Below are 21,244 nucleotides of genomic sequence, written 5' to 3' on the forward strand. Positions count from 1 at the left end.
AGATACTTAAAAAGTACATTCCTTTCCGTATATCACTCCACATTATATCCACATGCTATTTTTAGGAGGAACAATTTTATATATAAACAGGACATGTTTTCAAAAGCAACCTTTGAATTTGCCTGGGTAAGGTCTGAGCTCCTGAAAATATTTAGACTTGAACAAGAAAACTGCAGTTTTGTATGCAAATCAAGTAGCCAGATAATCTAATTTCCTTATTTGCATGGACAAATCAGAGTTTTGGAGCACCCCAGAATGTGAGCATGAAATTTTGAATACATACACTTAGGGGCTAGATTGACATTATTTTGAAAGCATAAAAGATGAAAAAGAAAAATGATTCCATAGTAGAGCTATACGCTTCCCTGCAGACTAGCATGCTTATCCTCATCAGCAGCCCCATGCAATTACACTACAAAATTGCACCCAGAGAAACAGTTCTAATAATTATCCATCAAGTTTGGTCCTGTAGAGAGTGAACGAGAAGTTCTACATTGACTCAAATTATTCCTACAACTTGCAAAATTAAGAACATGAATAAGAAAGAAAGTTGAAAGGAGAACATATTGCAATTCACAAAACGCTCCCTTCGCTGTACCTACTGACTTCTTTTAAACAATGTTAATATTCTGATAACGATCCCCTACGTCCTGGGACAGACTAGGTAAAAGAATTTGGATATTATTTTATGCTATATGTTCATGCTACTTACTTTTCTTTCCTAAAATGACAGCTCTCTCGTACTATAAGATAGAACGTTCTGCACTAATGGTCTAGTGTACTTTTGCTTAAGGTCTGGCATCCTATGAGCCACGTGTTTGCTTAAACTGCAGCCACAAAATTTGTGGGCACATCCATTGTGAACACAAGACACATATTTGTATGTGACAATGGACATTTTCTACATGCAACACAAGGTAACTGTAATGCCCAAAGAGGCCCTTATTTGCACAATTACCTGGTTGCATGTACAAATGTCCTCTGACTGGCACAAGGGTGAGTTTTCCATGCAGAATATTGAGGGCAAACACATTTTGTTGGTGCTATTATAGGCAGCCAGCTTAGGAAATGTAGCCGAAAGATGATCTATAGCTCTGCTGTTGCAAGGTGATGTACTTCATTCTCTTTTTAAAGGTCTTCTCCAATTTTATCTACGACATTCCAGAAAGAGAGAATGAGAAAGGATAGGAAAAGAGAAAAGTAGTGAATGGGAGCCTTTATGGGGGAGAAGAAATGCTTGGAAATTCTGCTTCCCTGCTGTCTCCATCTAATTCTAGGCAAAGTAAGTGAATATGAATGGAGTGCTTTCAGAGATCATCACATATATTAACCAATTACATAATTTGAACCACTGTGGTTCCGCTACATCCGTTATCTACAGAAGCTTGACCATGTGTGAGAGGACTGAGGCTACATAGTAAGATATCTAAGGCAGGATTCTGTAAAACAGCAATGACCTAAGTACCCACATGCAGTGCATATAATTACAGCACAATATTACAATGTCTCATTTGTGTCTCCCCTTGCTAGCAAGTCTAATAAGTAACAATAATTATATACTTATGAAACCTGTTTTGTAAAGGCAGATCTGCGCTGGCCTCATGCCTAGCTGTGATATGGATGACTTAAATAACACAGTACAACTTATGTTTGCAGAGTGTGCTTCCAATCCAATATCTCGAAGGCTCTGTAGAGACAGTTTGTCATAAGCCAATGAGAAGAAAGATTTTGAATTTTAAAAATGGTGTTTCATGGGGCAGGGCTGGATAAAGCACTGAGCATTGCTTACCCTTGAATATGTGGGGTATTCAATTTTTTGTTTAGCTATCAACTAAGTAGTCACAGGTTTGCAGCACTCTCAGCCAGTACAACCTCTTGAGACTCGGCCACCGGGCGTGCCTTCAGTACCAGGCCCGGGTGGCTGCTGTTCCATGGCGGCAGACAACAAATGGATCAAAGGGGGCATCGTCATGACTGGGACCCCCCAGGCGTTCCAATGTTGCCACTGAGCAGGTGACTGCCCTGTCTGCCACTGCCTTGCTGCCGGCTCGAATGCCCAATCTCGCCACTGAGGTTGAGATGATGGGCTGAAGAGGCCCTCGGTTCCGGAGGAGCCCCCTTCTGGAGACCACGGAGGGGCTGTCAAGGCTTGGGTCTGCCTAGAGACCATTGACACCAGAGACCGGTGCCCCACCCAAGGGGACCGGTACCGATGGTGCGGCGAGGGTCTGGCGCTGAGGAGATTGGAGGTGTGAAGGAGATTGTTCCCACGGTGTCCGTGACTGGGACTGGCACCGGGACGACGATCTTTGGGATGGCGATCAGGGTCGGTAATAGCAGGACTGGTGTCTCCCTCTCATCAAGCCGTGTAGACAAGATGTCCACCACAACCCTGTAGCCGGTGAATCCGCATCAATCTTGATGATGACACTGGCGACCAGCAGTATGGAGGTTGAGAGTGCGCCATCGTCTGGAGGGATTGGTGGCACTCCTCTGCTCCCTCAGAAGCCTTATCGGCTGACTTGCCCTCTTGGGGAGCCTCAGATGAAGCCTGTGACACTGGCAGTGCTGGTTACGCAAGTGGAGACCTGTGCTCCTTCGACACCTGAGCTGTTGAAGGCATCGGTGCCGGCAGGGGAGTTGGTCCAGTCCTGCTTGCAGAAGGACCTTCCACCAGGCTGACGTCCCCAACCAGAGAGGGCTGACTGCGAGGCTCCGGGGTAGGCAGGCGGTTTGGGACAGGCTCTTTGCTTACTGCTAACTCGCCATTTTTGGTCGGCGCCGGGGAGCCATGCTTCTTAGACCTCTTCTTTGGCACCAGCAAAGTAGAGCGGTGTCAGGTGGGCCCCTGGTGCCAGTGGTGCACTTCCCACCGATGCTGAGGTGCTGGGACGGCTCTGATGCTGGGCAGAGGGCGGACTCCATAAGGAGGGCTCTGAGCCTGATGTCACTCTCCTTTTATGTGCGAGGTGGAAAGTTTTTACAAATCTGCCACCTCTATTTAACGTGCGCTTCCCTCAGGCACTTGAGACAGCTGCTGTGGGGGTCGGAAGCAGGCATAGGCCTGTTACAGGATTCTCAGGGCTTAAAGCCCAGAGACTGGGCCATGCCCCTCTTGGGGCAAAGTCCCTGCTGGGGCCTAACTACTACACTAACTACTACAATAAAGACAGGTTTCAGAGTAACAGCCGTGTTAGTCTGTATTCGCAAAAAGAAAAGGAGGACTTGTGGCACCTTAGAGACTAACCAATTCATTTGAGCATAAGCTTTCGTGGGCTACAGCTCACTACATCGGATGCATACTGTGGAAAGTGTAGAAGATCTTTTTATACATACGAAGCATGAAAAAATACCTCCCCCCACCCCACTCTCCTGCTGGTAATAGCTTATCTAAAGTGATCACTCTCCTTACAATGTGTATGATAATCAAGTTGGGCCATTTCCAGCACAAATCCAGGTTTTCTCCCCCCTCCCCCCCACAAACCCACTAGAGGATTTGTGCTGGAAATGGCCCAACTTGATTATCATACGCATTGTAAGGAGAGTGATCACTTTAGATAAGCTATTACCAGCAGGAGTGGAGTGGGAGGAGGTATTTTTTCATGTTTTGTGTGTATAAAAAGATCTTCTACACATTCCACAGTATGCATCCAATGAAGTGAGCTGTAGCTCACGAAAGCTTATGCTCAAATAATTGGTTAGTCTCTACAATAAACAGATACTTAACACTAAAGATTACTATGTACAAAGCCTAAAGGCACGAAGTCCAAGATAAGAAAAATTGCAAGTCCTCTATGAGCAAGGAAAGATGCTCCAACTGACCACTATGGGTGGTAAGAGGGAACTCAGAGAGTGTAGAGCTGGCAACATGTAATATACAAGTGGCATGAGCATGGCACTCAAGGGGGCAACACAGCTGGCCCTACGGATACCACTAAGGCAAAAATCTCCGACGACTGTGCACGTGGGCGCGTGCATACCTACAATGGAGTCGACATAAGCAAGCACTCGAAGAAGAAGAAGTTGTGATACTTTATCAATTATTGAACTTTTAAAATTAGGTCAAAGGTGCTTAGAGCCTCAGACAGAGGGGCTGATTCACTACCATCCTGCATCTTGTGCAGCCATTTACTTCAGTACAAAGTGGATGTAAAGCACTATCAACCTGAAGAAGAGCTCCATGTAGCTCAAAAGCTTGCCGCTCTCACCAAGAGAAGTTGGTCCAATAAAAGATATTACCTCATCCACCACTTTACATTGGCATAAATCAGGAGTTCCTCTAAGGGGTCCTGACCCCCAGTTTGAGGTCACGAGGTTATTACATGGGGGGTTGCGAGCTGTCAGCCTCCACGCTAAAACTGGGGTCACCAGTACAAAAGTTTCAGAACCACTGGCATACATGATTACATAAGACAAAGAGCAACAGAGAAAGAGGCCCAGGTGCTCTTATTTGAATCAATAAAACCTTCCTCAAGCCTTTTGAGATGCTTTGTTGGAAGGCAGTATAGAAGTGCAAGGTATTATTTAAAGACACAATTGTTTTTGCCAATTAAGCTTCTGTTACCTAAAACAAACTACAACTCTCCAGTCTGCTAATGTTAGCAGCTCTATTACTAAAGCTGACTGACTGACTCATTCAGAGGCATTTCCCATGTCCTTTACTTCTTGTCCTGTAACAGCATGAAAGACTTTTCTGCCCCTGCTTCAGCTTTATTTTGCTGTCTCCCTCATTCCTTGTTTGTATCTGGCACGTCTTACAATACAGGCTAAAATTTTTCCCAGACTTCCTGAACAATCGGGTTTCCCCAAGACGAGCTGTAAGGATTTACACCTGTTTAGTTCAGTCCAGCTGTCAGAAAGCCTAACAGCATTTAAAAAAACAAAACAGAAAAAAATACATCTCCTTTGTAAACTGCACTTCCCCCCACCTCCTTTTCCCTCCTGTTGGTGGCAGCCATTTCAATGAAAAGTGAGAGCCTTTGTGACAGAGGCTATATGGAAACCCAAAGGAAGAGACTGAACAAGTGAGCAGCCTGGTGTAGCAGGGATTTAAGGGCCAGGCAAAGGAAATGTAGAGTTCATTTCTGTAATGTGGTGACCCTCTGCACTGACTTCACAGGGAGCTGAGGAGATTCAGCAGCTCCCAGGAGTTGATCACCACCTTGCAGGATCAACCCATTCAAGTTTAAAAAGCAATTCACAGTTAAAGGGCCATGGTGGGGGAAAATGTTAAGGTGCCCTGTTCCAGAAACAGTTCTGACAGCCAGGGTCTCCACTCAGGTATGCTCTGGGAGCACAAAGGGAAGACAACTCTTCCTTCGAAGAGGTGCAGCACATGCTTCCCTAGGTCCTCAGCCCAGTGCAGAAGGAGAAAGACCATGGCAGTGCTGTTTTAGGTGCAACTTCACAGAACCTTGTGCTCAGGGCAGTGAAAGGACCATATTGTCCCCAGCCTCTGAGGAGGGACATTAATGGAAAGGAAGGGATATGGTTCCTCTTCCCCTTGCAAAGTGACAGACCGCCAGACACAATCCAGCCCCACCATTATTGTTGGGATCATTATAGCAGACAAATATGAAAGCAGACAGATGTTTTTATGGTTTCTTCTACTAGGCTCTCCTTCTGACATTATCACAAATATTATTATTTTAAAGCAAGCTGGTCATCACCAGGAGTGGCTCAGGAACACCCATCAGAATAACACTATTTTCAAACCACATTCCACTGACTATTCAAGGTGACAACACTTATTTACTGGCACTTAGCTACTAAGGTTATGGGTTCATTAGCAATGCCACCATTACATAGATGGGAATACTTCTTACCTTTGAAAATGCTGTGCTGAGCAGAGCGACAGCAATTTTTATTTAATATGGAGGATAATAAATGCAAGATATGCTTCCAAACATGATTATTGGTTACTTACCGCTATTTAAGAAGGTTACAGATACAAATGAATAATGCCTTAAAGCCAAAATTTTCAACAGTGGCCAGAGCTATTGGCTATCTCAATGTTTGGATGAGACAGTTTAGACCTGATTTTTGGATGTGCTGTGTTCGTGAGGTCTTCAGTTGGAGTTTTGGACGCTCAACACTTTTGAAAGTCAGGCCCACAAAATCTGTGGCCACCTCTGAAAATATGATTGTAAATAATATGAACATTGAAAACTGAGCTCAAACAAATGCATGCAACCCTACAGCACTTACAATCTGTGGCCTCAAACCATGTTAAAACTTCCATACCAGCCGAGTTGTGTAACTCTATTTGTGGCATTCAAACTCCTGGTGCATTTCCCAAGAATACAAGTAATATGGCACCTCTGGCATGTTTAGAGACCTACACGACTGACCTGAGAGTTATATTGGCATTTAAAAAAAAAAACCAACCTGACCTACATCAATTTAACAGTCTGGCTGAGCTCCTGAACAAAACACTCTATACCAAATGCTACCAAATCTTTATTCATAGTAGATAAACAAATGTACAGATTATGGGCCTAATCATTCTTGACTTACTCACACAAATAGGTTCACTGAAAACAATGGGACTACTCAGGAGAGTAAGACATACAGAATTTGGTTCTCTTTGAATGGAAACTCATCAAAAGGGTTATGTTACTGGAGTAAGAGAGCGGACAATACTGTGGTTACCTCTTGGGTACCATTGGAAGTTTGCATATTCTAACACAGAACACATTATTCTGTATCCCTGATCTTTCCCCCTCATTCACCCCTTTCTATGCTTCGCTGGAGTGCCAAAGCAGAATCTTTTAGTCTGAGTAGCAATAATCCACCCACCAGGTCATAGTCTGCTCAGGTGTTAAGATCATATGAATGTTATTCACATGCTAATGTTCAAAAGAGCCTGCGAACAATTATAACAGTTTAACAAAAGCATGGTGCATAGAACGACCTGATTCTCTATTCAAATAGAAAAAAAATTTATTTATTCCACAGCTATGCATTTCTAGAATTTGGGTGCCTGGGCCAACCAAATTAGAATTCTGGAGCTCTTGGTTTTCACGGTTTTCCTGGACCATGCTTGGTGTATACATCACTACTGTCTAGTTTCTGAGCTCTTTGTGGACGAGAGTTTGTCTTTATACTTGTCTGTCAAGAGCCTTACATACTTCTGGCACTCTAGAAGTAATTAATAAGGGCACAGAGGTGATGATTTAATTAGCCTTTTCCGTCTCTAATTTCTATGAACCTGTGATTTAATTCGTATGAAAAGTCTGTTCTATACATATTGACATGTGCCCTTAAGAGTAAGCATACAAAAGAATTCTACTGATTCATAAAGACGTATTGTTCACTCTTTCAGCTAAGTGGGCAGTGAGCACTCCAGAGAAATGTCAACAAGTTAGCTTGATGAAAAGTAAAAGATCAAACCAGAGTGGTTTCTAAATCTACCACCAAATGCCAAATTAAAAGTCCTCCAATCCTATTCCTGAATTGCTATGTCCTACTGGCAGAGGTGCAGACTTTTTAATGTGCCGGGGGGTGCTCCCCCGGTCTCTGCCCCAGGCCCCACCCCCACTTCAAAGGGGCCATCCCAACCTTGCCTCTTTCTGAGCCTCCTGCACATCACGGAATAGCTGATTGCAGTGGGCTGGGGGAGCTGATCGGCGGGGCCACCGGAGAGGAGCTGATAGGGGGCTGCTGGTGGGTGCTAAGCACCCACAATTTTTTCCCCATGAGTGCTCCAGCCATGAAGCACCCACGGAATCAGTGCCTATGCCTACTGGAGTCAGTGGAAAACCGTTTAAATACCAGAATAATGGCAGTACTAAGGCTTTGATCCTGTAACTTGATCCATGCACCAGATGCCTGTGTGGAGCCCCTTCATCTTCAGTGGATCAGCTTGGAGGACTGGGGCCAATGTTTGTCCATAAAGCACCTTATATCCTGCACCGCAACTTTAGCTCAGCTGTTGTTACTCTAGGTTTCTTGGTTTCAGAGTAGCAGCCGAGTTAGTCTGTATCCAGAAAAAAAAGAGGAGTACTTGTGGCACTTCATCGGTGAGCTGTAGCTCACCAAAGCTTATGCTCAAATAAATTGGTTAGTCTCTAAGGTACCACAAGTACTCCTTTTCTTTTTTAGGTTTCTTGGGTTTTCTTTCCTTCTTTAACAATCTTATATTCTCCCCTACAGCTTTTCATCGGGGGGGGGGGGAGGAGGGAAGAGAGGGAGGAGGAAGAGAACAGCAGGAACAAAAATAAAACCCTTATGAGGAAAGGAAGGGATTATTGAAAAGTGAAAACAACAGCTAAAGATAGGTTTCAGAGTAGTTGAGCCAAGAAGTGGTAAAGGACAGGGTTCTTTACAGACAAGTGCAACCCTTAATGTGGAGCTTAATGTGTAGTTACCATGGTAATAGGCACATTAAACATGCCTTAGGTTGGCTGAACTATTTGGTTAAAACATATTTAAAAACAGAAATTCCCTTCCCTGTGTTCTTACAAAAACAAATTTTTAAAATCTAATTTATTCTTCATTATGTTTGCCTTTTTTAAAAATTTCATTCCACTCAAAAAATGAGACCAGACAGGTCAGTTTCATATTTTTTCTACAAAACTCATTACAAATAAATTGTAAATGTGGGGCCTTAACGCTTGACAACATGCCTTGGAATTTAAGGCTTGATCCTTAATTGCTAAATAATAAGCTCTTAATTGCCTTATGTCTCCTAAGCTACAGTGGAACACACATATCTGCAATATGGAATTTTGAAAGTAGTAATTAACAGAAAGATAAGCAGAAAAGGTAAGTAAAAGAGAGAATGAAAGAAAAGAGATTCTTCTTTGTGGTTGCATGGAGTGTGCTCTGCCCCTCCTCTAGGAATAGCATTTACCAAAACAATTCCCTACTGAAGCCTCCTGTTGATTCCAAACATTCTCTGGATTCATTTCTTAAAGAAGCTACTTGGGCTGGTCTAGGAAAAAGAAATTAATTTGGAAACCAATCACATGTGAACATGAACAGGGAAAGTTCCCAAACAGACTTGCTCTCAAGTGGGAAGGAAGTTTCCCTGTCCCAAAGTAAGGGTAATTTTAAGGGTAAATTAATAAATATTATAGGCAGTGATGCCTATGGTTAAGGTTGCCTGACTCTTCACATTATAAGATCCTGTTTGCAGTTGCTTACAACTTAAATCATTTGGGCTAAAACTTTCTGTGCTGGGTGTTTGCCTCAGGTGGAGTCTTTCAGGGAAGTTTTCAGCTAAAATACTTCAGCCAGTTCCAGGAAGGTAGTTAGGAAAAAATACATTGTTCTGCCCATGTTAAAAAACAAACAACAACTCATACAACTGTTATGTTGAGAAGCTCTAGCACCCTGGCACTCTACACCAGTGGTTCTCAACCTATTTGCCATCGTGAGCCACATACATAGCTCTCTATGTGTTATGTGGCCACATCCACACAATATATATATACTTATCTGTATGGCCCTGAGGCTGTCACATGGGCCGCAGCTGTGTGCTGATTGGGCCGCAAGTTGAGAACCACTGCTCTACACATGTCAAAGAGTTACATAGCTAATATGTAATCATGAGATCAATAAATATGGGTTTGCTACCAAACTCGTGCTACCAAATTCGTGGCCATGAAAAACGTGCCACGGACAGTGAAATCTGGTCTTTTGTGTGCTTTTACCCTACACTACACAGATTTCATGGGGGAGACCAGTATTTCTCAAATTGGGGGTCCTGAATCAAAAGAGTTGCGGGGAGAGGGGAATCGCAATGTTATTTTAGGGGCGTTGCAGTATTGCCACTCTTACTTCTGTGCTGCTGCCTTCAGAGCTGGGTGGTTGAGGGCCCAGCTCTGCAGACAGCAGCGCCGAAGTAAGGGTGGAAATACCATACCTTGCCATCCTTACTTTGGCGCTGCTGCTGGTGATGGCGCTGTCTTCACAGCGGGGATCTCGGCCAGCAGCCACTGCTCTCCAGCTGCCCAGCTCTGAAGGCAGCACCATCGCCAGCAGCAGTGCAGAAGTAAGGGTAGCAGTACCTTGTCCCCCCGCCCAGCTATGTGGGTTATAACTTTGTATTCCTGATGTGTGAAATAAAGAGTCAATTTATTTCCTTTTTCCACCATATTTATCTGAACACACCAAAAAGATATGCAAACCTATATTTATTGATCTCGGCATTTGTGCTGTTCAGTGTTAGCATTGGTAACACAGAAACAGGACAGGGCACCTGCAATGCCCACTGGCTCTCCTGGCATCAGGATATTAATCTGGCACTAAATGAGGTGAGCTAGTGCAGTAGTGCAGCAAGTTACATATTATAGTGCTGTCTTCTGCCTTTCTTTCCTGTTGACAATCTGTTCAATGAGCTATTGGCCCTAGTTGATACTTATCAGCTATCTAGTTTTGGACAACTGCTAAGATAAAGCGCAGAGTTATCTAGTTTGGCCCTTGGGATACTTCACAAAGGCTCTCAGTCTCTGTGTTTCCTGCCTCTAAAGAGGCAACAAGCCAAAATCAAAATTCTGAATATAACACTTACATAACCAGAGAAAGTAAAGACTTTTCCTCAATTTCTTCCAAAGGTAGTCCAGAAAAAAATAATTTAGGCCTCAGTCCTGCAAAACTGTGCATGCAAGTAATCTCTCTGAAGTCAGTGGGACTCACTACTCTTGTGTGTAAGTACTTGAAGGGGCAGGGCCTGACACTGTAACCTGGGATGGATGTTGGTGGTGGTGAACGCACACCCTGGGAGGGGATGTACCACTGCTCTCAATTTAAATAGAAAGGAGAAGCAAAGTGGCACATTTTTTGATAATTGAGTTATTTAAATCTGATTTGTATTAAGTCTTTGAATTTTAGCCATTTAATGTATTTTTTAAAAAAGAGGAGGCAGGTCTTGCGACTAAAGCATAGGACTGAGAACTAGGTCTGTATTCAGTTACTGACTCTGTTAAAGACTTCCCCTGTGATATCAAGCATGGTATTTAATGTCTCTCTGAGCCTCACTTTCTCCCTGTGTAAATTGGAGAGGTGCCTTCACACACATGTTGTAAACCTTCATTTCTTACTGTTTGGTGGCATACTTTGAGATTACTGAGCAAAAGGGTGAACCAACATGCATATTCTTTCTACATTCCACTGAAGTTTGAGAATGTAATAAAAGAACCACACTTCCCAATGCTAGACGGCTTTTTCAGCTGACCATCTCCCAGCACTTCACAAAATAAGTTACGCCTCACAAGACTTAGGGTAGGAGTATTATCCCCATTTTACATATGGATAAGTAGTGAGGCAGTAAGGTTAATTTGTCTAATTTTGAGATATGCTAAGCACCTGCAGCTGCCTCTGACTTCAAGGGATTTCTGGGAGCTCAGCAACGCTATAGCCAAGGTCAGATGCTACTAAGGGGAATAGAATCCAGGAAACTTGACTCACCCCAGCCTTCTAACTCCTAAACCACACTCCACTCCTTCTGTATGGTGCACTCTTTTAAACTACTAACATGGAAAGATAATATTCCTTTCCACTTCCAGAGGGCACTGGATCTCACAGTTTTTCCAACCAAGCTCACTCCCCATCCCCACCCTTTTTAAAATTAGTTTGTGTTTTCTGGTTTCATTTTTGCAGGGTGCATGAGGGTTACAAAATCAATAAGCAGCATGAGCTACTGGAATAGCTCTCCTATCCTCCCATCCAAAAACCCAAACATGGAACGCTATATGGTGGCAATGGCAAACAATTTTGGGGAGGGTGGAGGGACAGCGTAATCAACCAGCAACAACCCCCAGCATCCTAATGATGTTAATGGGGCTGAATGAACGCTGCCACCCTCTTTAGCTAACCGAGGAGGGAAGAGATCGTTGCTTACCCCTCTGCCGTGCCCCGCAGATCCTGCTTACACAACGAACTCTCTGCTCATCAATGTGCTGCTGCTGCTCTCACTCTCCCCTTACACAACTCCTGCTGCCAGCGAGGCGCCGCCCCCTTTCCCAGGCGTCTGATAGAAGCAAGGGCGGGCTGAAAGGGCGAAGCGAAAGGGTATCATGTTGGCTAGGGGTCAGGGAAGGAGAAATCGGTCCGGAATGGGGACAAGCGGAATCCCTTCAGCAGGGGCTGCTGGAAACCGCTGCGCTCCGTGACTCCTTTAAGTTGTAGAGGAGACAGGATGAGCAAGGGGAAAGCACGTGGGGGGTGTAGCTGATGGGGCCGAAGGAAATGGGAGCATGAGCAAGCCCTGCCCAGCCTAGGCTGGCACATCCTCCCGCTCGACTGAGCAAACTCAACCCTGCCCTGCAATGTGTGGGCAGGCACCTTCCACAGGAACCCGTGCAAAGCCAGGTGAGCCCTGCAATGCCTGGCCCAGGCGGGCACACACTACAGTAGCCTGGGGCAAGCCTAGCTCTGCAATGCCTCACTCAGTCTGCATCTGCAGAACCTGTGCTTGCCCACCCTAGGCAGTGGTGCCAGTCCACGGGCACCTGAGCCAAGCCAGCAGTGCTATTGCTGGGATGTCACAACCTATGAAACTGCAAACCCAGTTCAGCCTAGCTCTGCCTGGCTCAGGCTGGCATGTTCCACAGAAACCTATTCCTAGGATAGGCATGGGACACAACCTCTCAGTATAACTAGATGGGGGAGGGAAGACTTTACTTCTCTTTTCTTTCCTTTTCTACGGAAACTGCTTCTCATCCACCATCAGCTGTCCCTCACATTCCTACTGTCACCCTCCCCTCACCAACCGGCCTCTCATTTCTTTTCTGCTGAGTTAACTCAAATGTTGCCCTCATCCTGTCTACACACAATTAAAGCCTCTCATCTGAGTTTATTGGTCCTTTCAACCCCCCACCGGCCTGGGGCTGTAGGCTAATGCCCAGCTGCTGCTTTCACTGGGGCTAGTAACCCACCCACTTTGCACTGAGGATCCAGGCTAAATGTCAGATGGCTATAAAAGCTCCAAATGCCAAACACCAATAGTTGGATTCTAAATGCCATGGAACTTCCTGAGTTCAACCGTCTATTCTCTGCTTCTGCTGAATGGTTTTCATGTTTTGTATTAATATTTACAGGACTACACGGGCCCTTAGGTCCAGATCCTCAAAGTATTTAGGCACCCAACTCTGAAATCAATGGAATTTAGGTGCCTAAACACTTTTGAGGATCTGAACCATGACTACAGAGTTTTAGCTAAGGGCCAAATTCTGTTCTTGTTAACCCCAGTGTCCAGTAAATCTGGAGTAACTCCACGTAAGTTAGTGGAAGCAGTAGAGGTAATGTACTTTGAGTTTCTCCATGTGCTCAGAAATATGATTGCAACTTTAGTTTCCTGAAGGACTGTGTTTTGAAATCATGCAGGAGGGATCGGGGACCATTTTAATGCTCAAAAGAGCATGATAAACTTGCCTTCTTTTCTACTTCTCCTTTTTTTATCTTTTCTTACCAGAGACTAGTTGGGCCTCCCTTATCTCTTTTGCCAGCTAAGCTTTAAATGTGCTCTTCTGGAGCCATGCCTTCTAAACCACTTAACTCAGGCAAAACTCCCTTTGTATAAAGGGGGCCTGGTCTAAACAGTTTTTGTAGTGATATGCTGGTTAGGGTGTGATATTTTTTTCTGGAGCTAGTTAAACCAATACAACTCCTAGTGTCAGTGCAGTTATATCAGTATGTAAGTGCCCTATACCAGTATAACTTATTCCCATTTCTATACCAAAATAAGCCATGCTTATTTAAGCACCTTTTATATCAGTATAATGGTGTCCAAACTAGGGGGATTGTATAACTAACTGTACCAGTATTGTTAAAGAAGTGCAACTTTGTGCATAGATAAGCTCAAGAGCTTCAGGCTCTCACCCATTGTCTGTGATCGAGCAGAGGAACAGTTTCCAATAGGACAGATTATCTCCAGCTCTTTCCAGCCCTCATGCATTTTTCATTGTTTTCTATCTCACTGGTTTGTCATTTTTCTTGTTCGCCTGGCTTTCTTGTTCTTCTCCTCCCACTCATTGTTCCCTTTCCTTTCCCTCCAAGCCCTGTGGTTGTTGTAAGTCCTTGCAAGCCTCGGGTGTGTTAATCAACTCTCTGGCAGTAACTAGTGACCCTCTCATTCTGTGATACCCTCTGTCTGCAACAACAGAGTAGTATTGTAAAAAGCTGTGATCACTATTGAAGTGATTAGGATTTGACTGACACCTGCAATCCTTGCAGGGCCTGCAGTTTAGGTTACAGCTGTTGGAGGCCTCTCAATGGAGAAAACTTGTCATCATGTCCTAGAGATGTCAACAAGCTGTCAAACACAGGTACCATTAAACTAAATAGAACACCACACCAGAAACAGAAGTTACAACTGAAATATATAACAAGAATTCGGCAACCAGCTATATGAGGTAAGAAAGTGGCTCTGTAAGAAGAGTTTAAAAATACTTGAATCACTTTGTAAACAGCCTGGTGGCAATTACAATTATGTGACAAAGATCTAAAAATGCATGATGCAATAAGTAGTAGCAAGGGAGGATGCTTGGAAATGTCTGGAGTAGTAGTCATCTTACTTCAGAAAAATAAAGCTTGTTGCCACCTCAGATTCATGATTTCACAATCCTCCTCTATAGTAATTAGAACACCACAGTCTGAATTCTGATCAGACTGTAAAAGTTGCTTCACAGTTACAGTGGTGAAACAGATGAAGATAAATTTGGATTTAAAACATGGATGGGCAAAGGGTAGAGATAAATAAGGCCCCATTCTTGCAGACATTTTTGCACCTGCTTAACTTGACTATTGTAAACAGTCTTATTGACTTCAAACATTCATAGTAGTAAAGTTAAGTACTGTAAGTGCATAAATGTATGTGGGATAGGCACTTACGATTGGATCTGAACCTTCATTTGTAATTTAATGGTCTTTTTGGAGATTTGAAAAAGTTTGGAGATCTTTTGTTAAAAAGAAGATTCCCCTTGTAACAGGTCACTAGTTCCTAAGTGCCCCTTTTTGGCCTGGGGTTACTCTGCAGCACCCTGCCTAACTTTCCATTTCTGCTCAGGGCCCCTAGAAAAGGTCACACAGTCTAGATATTTGAAACATTCCCTTCTGCGGTCCAATACATGAAATCCTGAACATCCCTTTCTCAAGATGGGGCCAGATCCTCCTCCCTGAGGGTCTGTCTCCTTCCTTAGTGCTTCTCACAACCGAAGGAGCCCAAGCTAATTGTTTCACAGGTGGGGCTGGTGATCCTATATCCTCCTAAAAGGGCCAGCCACTCTGTGATGTTCCCATTTTTGCATGTTTCTGGTTCTGGGGGTTCTGGCCAGGAAAAGTAATAAAATACCGTGGAAACACCTGTTCTCAGGAGTTTTTGAGATCTGTTTAGACTTAGGAAGTTCTGATACTTTTTAAATACTTGTCTGAACAGACTTGGTCCTAGGTTTAAAATGCTTGCTTTGAAATGAAGGATTGTTGTATGTACTCAGTTACTTTTTCTCCATGTGAGTGTAATATATTTTACTGTACCTATTTTGCATAAAGGCCAGAACCAGCCACTAGTGAAGAATATGGTTACCCACTTATTTAAGGGCCTATAAGGACCTCCTCTGTTGGTTTCCAGATGTAGTTCAATATATTCATTTTAATCTATGAAGCCCTACGTATTTGGGATTTGGCTACTTAAAAACGGTATCTTCTTTTATGTGCCACGATGACAGCAGATATTAATGAAGATCCCTTGATGGACCTTACAATTGGACATCCAGAGGCTGGTAGTTGTCATGATATATGGAATCACAGTTTGGTTAAACAGGAGGCAGTTATTAAAGCCATAACTGGAACTCAAACTGTGCATTTGTCTTTGTCTCCCTTGTCTTGTTTAGCAGAGATTAAATCCTGACTGGAAGTCTGTATTTGCTCACAGAGACAGGCAGTTTCCCACAGGCCCAGATCCACTTAAGTGTTGTGACACACAGTGTCACAATGCCTATTTAGAAAATCACAGGAACAACGTTGCTATCCACAAAGCCTGAGTTAGGTGCCTAGGCTCCCTCTACAATGGATGGGGAGAGATAGGCACCTTAAAATAAGATCCACAAAAGCCAGCGCCCTAAACAAGGAGCTGTCCAAGCTAGCCAGTGGGAAATGCCAATGAGAAGGGCGTGCCCTGAGCCCCACCCCTGTCACAGAGCTGGGTACCTAAGCCCAGGCTGCCTCCTTTTGCTTGTGATTCACAGCCAGGAATCTCTTTCCTGAAGTCAGATGGTTTAGGTGCCTAAGTTATTTCTTGTGGGAAAGCAAGAAGCACCTCTCTCACACCACACCAAATAGCTACAGGACGAGGAGGAGGAGGAGAGTGCTGCCACCAGGACCCACCTTATAACATTTAGTTCAATTGTTACATTACTTGCCTAGGATGGGGAAGACCTAGGTTCAATTCCCCCCTCTGCCTGAGGTGTGAGAAATGATTTGAACAGGGGGTCTCCCACTTCTCAGAAATGTGCACTAACCTTTGAGCTATGGAATAGTCTAATCAAATGTGGCACTCCCTCAGTCTCTCCCCTTAAAGCTCTTCTAGTTTGGATTAAATACTTAAAGAGTCATTGGGCCAGAGTGAGAGAACATGCAAGAGAAAGACTTATACTATAGCTGGGTGATTAAGACACCCACTCCCACAGAAGTCCCCCTGCTCCAATGATTTATCCAAAGTGGAATCACCTCTTCCTCCTCCTGTGGAAGGATTTTGAAAGGCACCTAGTGTGGTAGGCATGTTCTGAGCATGCCTACTAGATCGAGCCTAGCAAGGAAGATAGGTATTTGCCTGACTGTCTTTCCTCCTGTTCATGGATTAAGTTAGAGCTTAGGTGGGAGATGTGTGTTTAGGTGGCTCGAGCAAGACAGCAGAACACACGCTAAAAGGCAGACACTTAGGCACGCAGGAGAACTTTTACACTGGAAATGTAGGCATTGAATGAGGAGTCTTCAGTGTTAGCCAGCAGCTGAGCAGGAGCTTTGTGAATTGTAGTAGAGCCTAAAACTGGGACTTATGTGCCTAAGCAACTTTGTGGATCTGGGCCACAGTGGCTGAATACCATACTGCAAGTAAACACCATTACAAATAGCAGGTGATCTCTGTGGAGGGTTCTTGGACTAGTGAATTGTCTCCTGCTATTCTGTTGACCTTCAGGGCAGTTTAATTTTATTTAAACTCTGCATCTTTGGCAGAGGGACAGTGAGTATGCAGAGAGGAAATCAAAAACATTCTGTAACTGTGGCTTATATACGTAGTATGTAAACATTGATTAATGCTGGAACGCAAGTAGAAAACCAGCAGGCTGAGGGCCTGTAAGGTGGCTTAGGATAACGAATCAAGACCTAGGCTGAGGCTTGACATGAGCAATGATCGGCATGTGATGTCAAAACCAAAAGATAAAGTGCAGTAAGCCAGCTGACTGGTATGAAGTAAGAGACTGCAAAAATGGGTTATAAGTATTTTTAAGGAATTTGTGTAACTGAAATTTACAAGTATTAACTGCAATAATGCTATAGAAACTGATTAAGGTGACCAGACAGCAAATGTGAAAAATCAGGATGGGGGTAGAGGGTAATAGGAGCCTATATAAGAAAAAAAAACCAAAATCGGGACTGTCCTATAAAATCAGGACATCTGGTCACGCTAAAACTGATTGGTGTCAATGCTAATGATTGTGACATAAATGCATAAATGTACCTATCAAAGTGGGGAACCTAAACAAAGTGGGGTATGGAAGTTCAAATAAGGAAAAGGGGATCAAACCCATTATGAATATGCATAAGATGAAGTGGGCATTAGCGAAACATAATATAAAAGATGTTCTCTGGCCTAACTGTGGTGAGAGACACCATGGCAATGTCCACCTACTGTCTCTCTGGTATTGCCACAAAGGATGGTGTGAGTAGTTTGGTATTGTTTCTATCTTCTTTGCCAGATGGCAGTGTGTGTTACTGTTTGGCTGGCTAATAAAGGGTTTAATCACAGAAAGAGCAGTAATTTGTGTTTGTTCCATTTGTGCACCTTTAGGTCCTCAGTTTGGTTACAAGCTCTCTACTGTAGCCAACCAAGCAGCTGACCCCTCAGAAACCACCGTATTATAATGTATATCTAACCCTGCAAGATCAATAGATTAGGCTACATAACCTATATATCTCCTTGCTTTTTGAGCTGATGGAAGGAAAAGAGAATAAGCAGGAGCCTAGTATCGCTACACATATTATGTCATCTCAGTTTGCACCTACTGTCAATTTTTCTTCACTTGTCAAGTTTCAGTTTTTAAAAAGATAGGTTAGTCGTTTAGAAGTCCCAACAGAAATATGGGAAGATACAAAGCCCAGAATTGGTTAACTTTCCAAAATTAATTCTTCTGACTGCAGGGTTTTTAATTGCAACAGATTGGGGGTTCCTATGAACACTGAACTCTGTCCAGAAATTCCAAAAATACATTGAATATCTCAGCCTAACCCAATGAACCTAAAAACTAACCCAATAAAATCCATACCATAAATGCACTGTTACGGAATCTAGCCACCACGTATTGTGTGGTTGTTCTCTCATGCTGTGACAATAATTTGACTGAGGGGGAGTTTAAAAACACAGGAGGAGATTGCTTCAAAGGAGACATTCATCTACACAGTACAATCTTCTTCCCTCCTCCCTAAGCAGAGAGAGCCTGCCATGCACACAGCAAAATCCTCCTCCGTCTAACTCACCGCTAAAGAGAGGGAACAGACGGACAGACGTGTACCAAAATCTCATCCCCTCCCCAGGGCAGAAAGTATAACACGGGGAGGGGGAGGATCCCACCTTCAGTCCCGGGGGGGGCGTGTGTGTGAGACTGACACAGCAAAAATTCCCATCTCGTGCCTAGAATGGGGAGGGGCTGTGACTAAGCAAAGCCCCTTCGCCCTCCACGTGGAGTTTCAAAGGTTCACCCCCCCCCCCCCCCGGACTGCTCACGCTCCTTCCCCAGCAGCTTAGAGGCTGGGGGAGCCGCAGCCGGCGGTTCTGTACCGCGGCTCCCTTCCCAGGCGGAGTCCAGCGGGCTGCAAAGTGCCCCCCCCCGCCGCTTGCCTGTGCGCCCTGCAGCGGAGCCCCACCAATAAAGTTATTGTTTCTGCTGCCCAGTTACAATATGGCGGCTCCCAGGGAGGAAGCGTGAATCTCTCCTGCCTGCTTCGGCTGCCTGCTTCGGCTTCCTGCTGCAGTCGTGCCTGTAAGTCGCAGAGCAGCCCCCACGGGCCCCACAGCGTCTGAGGCACGCGAGTGCATGGGGCGGGGGGAGGACTAACCCCTGGAGCAAGGAGGCTTTTGGGGACTCCTCCTGAGGGGAGTGGGGCTTGCCCACTCGCCATGCTGGTCGCCCGCGTGTATACAGGGAGGAAGCGGCGCGGTCTGGTTTGAGCGTGATGTATCCGTTTTAAAACAAGGTTGAATCCGTGCGTCTGGAGGCAGCCCAGAGCTGCTGCTGCTGACCAAGACTCTAGGTTGATGGGAAGAACAGAGAGTCTTACTTACGCACACACACAGACTGCTGAGTCCCAGGTTGTGGGGACAATTTGAACGAGTCTGGACAAATGAGTAAATATCTTTCTGAGACGCACAGCCAAATCTTTGCTCCCCCACTGAGTGAGGGATTAGCTCTGCCAAAAGGAAGGGAGGCTCTCCTCCCAAATCTGTGAGATCTGGCACTTCTCTATTGGGGATTAAGGCAGTGTCTTTCTTTCCAATGAAATTGGGGAGTCAGTTGTGCATAGCACTTTCCACTCGCTAGAAATTTCCCTCCTTCAGATTGCCCCTGCACTTTAAGGCCAGCATTAGGTGTGCAAAATTATGAGACAGGCTGAACTCCTTGCTCACTTTCATTACCCGCACCCCCAGTGCATTATATTGATTCTTTCCCTCTCATTTAATTATGTTTTAAATTTAAATATTGAGAAAATATTAATTAAAAGTTGTGGTGTTTACCTGTGCTCATGCTGCTTTTTAGTCTCCTTCATACTAGTAAATGCTGAAATACTTAATTTAAAAATGAAAGTGAAAAGTATTTAAGGGCTTACAGCAATGTGAATGGGAAGTGTGTTGTTCCTAAATGGAGATTTCTTTGTTGCATTAAGAGGAAAACCTTGGCATTGTTCAAGAGAAATTAGGCTTTTTATAAAAAGGGGATTATTTAAAAAAAAAGATGGTAAATTGTGATAATTTAACTGGGATATAGAAGTGGCATCAAAATAAGAAACATAATTGTAATAGAAGAGTCCTACGTTCCCTAGAAGCAATTAGTCTAGCATATTGAGAGCATAAGGCAGTACAATATTTTTTTTAAAGTAATTCAACATTAAGGTTCCCAGGACAATCTTAATTTTTTTTTTAAAAAATAAACCTTGCTTATGGTGTTGATTTTTAGAAGGTAACTATTAAGCAAAAAAACCTATCACGCTATGGTCCTTTGTTAAATTAAAAATGGACACCCAAGGAACCAAAAATACTGAAGTGGGCATAAAGGTCCAAATCTCACACAAGTTTTACACTGTTGTAACTTCACTGATTTTATTGTAATGGCTCCTGATTTACAGTGGTGTGGGTGGAGATTCAGGGTCTTGGAATATATTTTTCTGTTATATTGTGAAAATGATTTTCTTTCTGAAAATTTCCAGTGAAAAATGGGGAGAATGACTGTTTAATTTGATCCACCTCATTATAAACCCCAGCGTGACCACTAGAGGGGGATTTCTACTGCCAATCCAAAACTGACCATTTTTCTGCTGCAAGTTTAATCTTTTAAAGCCTGGTATACATCATACGTAAGCTACTACAATGTCCATCCTTAGGTGCAAAGGTTTACTTCCTTTCTTCCTAACCTATTGAGTCTTTTCTTTCTCTTGCTGTTGCTCCTCCCCATTTTAACTTTAAAATCTCTCAAAAGCAAAGCTATGTTTTCACGTCATACATGGTGGTGACACAGAAACATGAAAACCCCCTGCATTTTTCTCTTATGTGCATTTTAAGAAAAAAACCTTTCCCATTGTTTAGCTTCTTCTGCTTTGCTTTTTCTGTTTTATTTACTTGTTTAGTGTGCATATTGCTTGTTCAATGATCACAGCATGTTATTTTTCTAGTGGTCTTTTTGATAAATACTAATTTCAGCTTTTAAAATCTGTCACATTACATTAACCTAGTACAGTAACAGCTTAAATGGTTGCATTTATTTCCTAACTGGAAATCCTCTTGAGATATCTATGTATGTATAGATGGAGGTGA

General features: G+C 43.7%; 2 protein-coding genes across 3 annotated transcripts in view; one reads left to right on the forward strand and one right to left on the reverse strand.

Annotated features, from left to right (window-relative positions):
* The window catches only part of BLVRA (biliverdin reductase A), a 50,566-nt gene extending 38,596 nt beyond the window's left edge, over positions 1-11,970 (reverse strand). The window contains exon 1 of one of the 2 annotated variants that reach the window (XM_073332816.1): positions 11,846-11,970. The gene's annotated coding sequence lies outside the window, so the exon portion shown is untranslated. Of the gene's footprint in view, positions 1-10,516; positions 11,807-11,845 lie in introns of those variants that run through there. The other variant, XM_073332817.1, reaches the window with a different exon arrangement.
* A 6,994-nt stretch (positions 11,971-18,964) lies between these two features.
* Positions 18,965-21,244, forward strand: part of COA1 (cytochrome c oxidase assembly factor 1) — a 67,912-nt gene continuing 65,632 nt past the window's right edge. Inside the window, exon 1 of the mRNA XM_073332818.1 lies at positions 18,965-19,199. The gene's annotated coding sequence lies outside the window, so the exon portion shown is untranslated. The remainder of the gene's footprint in view (positions 19,200-21,244) is intronic.

Source organism: Lepidochelys kempii, chromosome 2, assembly GCF_965140265.1.
Source record: "Lepidochelys kempii isolate rLepKem1 chromosome 2, rLepKem1.hap2, whole genome shotgun sequence".
Taxonomy (NCBI): domain Eukaryota; kingdom Metazoa; phylum Chordata; order Testudines; family Cheloniidae; genus Lepidochelys; species Lepidochelys kempii.